This window comes from Quercus lobata, chromosome 3 (assembly GCF_001633185.2).
Source record: "Quercus lobata isolate SW786 chromosome 3, ValleyOak3.0 Primary Assembly, whole genome shotgun sequence".
In the NCBI taxonomy this organism is placed as follows: domain Eukaryota; kingdom Viridiplantae; phylum Streptophyta; class Magnoliopsida; order Fagales; family Fagaceae; genus Quercus; species Quercus lobata.
In genome coordinates, this window is record NC_044906.1 from 19,832,070 (window position 1) to 19,834,756 (window position 2,687).

A 2,687-nucleotide genomic window follows, 5' to 3' on the forward strand; every position below is an offset into this window, starting at 1 on the left:
AGACCTGTCTAAAATGTTATTGTTGTGTCCATTCTCATTTACTCTTTGGTCAAACTTTGACCCATTGAGAAGGGATAGCTGCAGTTCTTTGCTAATCATTCATCTCCAACTAGGCAGTGTCATGTGATCATTGTATGGAAACTTGTCCAATTCACATATTTTGGTATATATTTTTGGAGTAATGTAAAAGATGTAATATTTTTTTGATAACTTTATGGCTTTTTGTGATTGACAAACATTAATTTCATTTGAATTTAGATTGACATTATTTTTATTATATACTAAAATCACAATAGACTATATCAATAATTATAAAAAATGTATTTATAAAATAATTGATATCCAAGTCATTCTTATTTATAGGCGGGATTCAAATATCAAATCTCTTATTCAACAACAAAATATTTTACTAATTGAATTAACTAGAACTCAAGTACAAGTATACAATTTAATTATGAATTTATGATGTTTGGATTTAGCATTTATATGCCGGTCAAACTGTGGTATGGTACATTATTTACTACCAAAACACACACAAATGAGAAAGTGATGGCTACAAGAAGGACAAACTAGCAGACACATTGGTTTTTGATGGCTCAAACTGAAGTTCTGTAATACATTCAAACATAATTGAAGCCTGAAGAGCTCCTCACTTTACAAACCCCACCCAACAAAAAAAAAAAAAAAAAAAAAAAAAAGACATCGATCCCCAGAATCCAATCATTAGTGTTTGTGTTCGAGTGAATTTAGTCTTTCTCAGCATGATAAGTTTAGTTAACATATTTGGGGTACTAGGTAAAAAATGATATGTTTTTCCATATAGAATGTTATGTATGATTGAATTTAGATTTGATTCAAAGAGTTCTTTAATACTTGCTTTCTTGTATACGTTTCAGGTAATATTATGTCAGGGCTACTCTACCTTTCTCCTTTGTAAGTAAACTCGATTTTGCAAGGATTTTTATTTATTTACTTGTTTAATACTACTTTTTTGTTAAGATTTAGTGATTTACAAGTCCGAATTTGATCTCTAATGACAACCAAGTGAAAAGAAAAGTATTTTGTATTATAATTTGCAGTCCAACGTTTTGGCGAATTGTAAAGCGTAGATCTACCGAGGAATTTGAGAGCCTTCCTTACATTTGCAAATTGCTGAATGCATACTTTTGGGTGTACTATGGTCTTATAAAACCTGATAGCTTGCTCGTTGCCACTGTTAACATGTTTGGTGGTGTAGTTGAGATCATTTTTCTCACAATATTTCTACTTCTTGCTCCTCCAAGAATGAAGGTATGCTTTCTTTTTTTTCTTTTTCTTTTCCAATGAGTGAGTTTAAGTTTTCACTAAATATCATCATGACACTATTTATTACTGATTTTTATGTAATTAAGACTAGGACTACCATCCTTGTTGCAATTTTGGATGTGGGTTTTCCAGCGGCAGCAATTTTGCTTACACAATTCTTGCTACATGAAGAAGCGCGGATTGATGTTGCAGGGTTATTGTGTGTAATCTTCAGTATGATTGCATATGCTTCACCTCTCTCAGCTATGGTAATACAAGAATATATTTTAGATCTCTGAAAAAAAAAAAGGCAATTTCGCACATACAATGTTGCTTCAAATTCTCATTTAATCTAATTTCATGTAACAAATGGTTATAGAAAACGGTGGTGACCACAAAGAGTGTGGAGTACATGCCTTTTCTTCTGTCATTCATCTTTTTCGTAAATGGAGGAGTTTGGACCATCTATGCCTTGCTCACAAAAGACTGGTTTGTTGGAGTAAGTTCTCAGATCTTTTGTTTTTATTTTTACAATAATGCTATGATGTTATGGTTCGTATATCAACAAGTCAAGGAACATATATTAAATTTTTCATTATGGCTAACATGATCGAGCCTGATTGTAATATTGCTTCAATTATAACAAATCGTGAATACTGAGTAGTTGTAAAAAGGTTATGAAATATTACGTCCCTAGTATTGCTTATATGCACATTAAAGATTTATGTATATATGTAATGTATTGATTATAGGCTGGGTTTTTCTTGTAGTTACCAAATGGGACTGGATTTTTACTTGGAATAGCTCAACTGATTCTCTATGCAATTTACTGGAAACCTAATAAGTCATCCAAGCAAGTCCTTGATGTCTTAGAGGATCAACAGCAACATGAACCACTCATCCCAGGAGGCCTCCAATCCAATCATACAGGAGAAGTGACTAGTAGTTATAGGTCATAATAATTCTATAGAAAAAGCCGCCAATGATTAATAAAAGTAGAGGGTATTACATAAAAAGTTCTATTTTTGTACACTCTCTATTGGATTTGTCTTTTATATGTCCTGTAGAAAATAGTATTGTTAACTAGCATCAAATTATTCAACTTTCAATCATTATTAACATTCTAGTAGATAACCGATCAATTAATTTGTGGGTCACTCAAAAAGCTGCATCAATGCTTAATTATAATTCTTTAATTTGAGGCAAATAACAATTTTAGCCTATACTTTAAGGTCGATTTTAATTACATTCAAACTTATAATTTTCAAATTTTCAAATTAAACCATAAAGTTTAAGACTGCTACTTTACCACTGCACACCCTTGGTGCAGTAGTCACTCCACAAATATAAATGTTTGTAGGGTGTGGGGGGTAAGGGTTGGGGTTCAAGTCCACAGGAGAGAG

At 31.9% G+C, this 2,687-nt stretch overlaps 1 pseudogene across 1 annotated transcript; it reads left to right on the forward strand.

The window, feature by feature from the left end:
• The first annotated feature begins 537 nt into the window (after positions 1–537).
• Positions 538–2,403, forward strand: LOC115981633 (annotated as a pseudogene). Its single transcript, XR_004089411.1, has 6 exons — positions 538–795; positions 897–933; positions 1,080–1,290; positions 1,392–1,553; positions 1,664–1,783; positions 2,055–2,403. The product of XR_004089411.1 is annotated as a bidirectional sugar transporter SWEET17-like (transcript).
• The last annotated feature ends 284 nt before the right edge of the window (positions 2,404–2,687 follow it).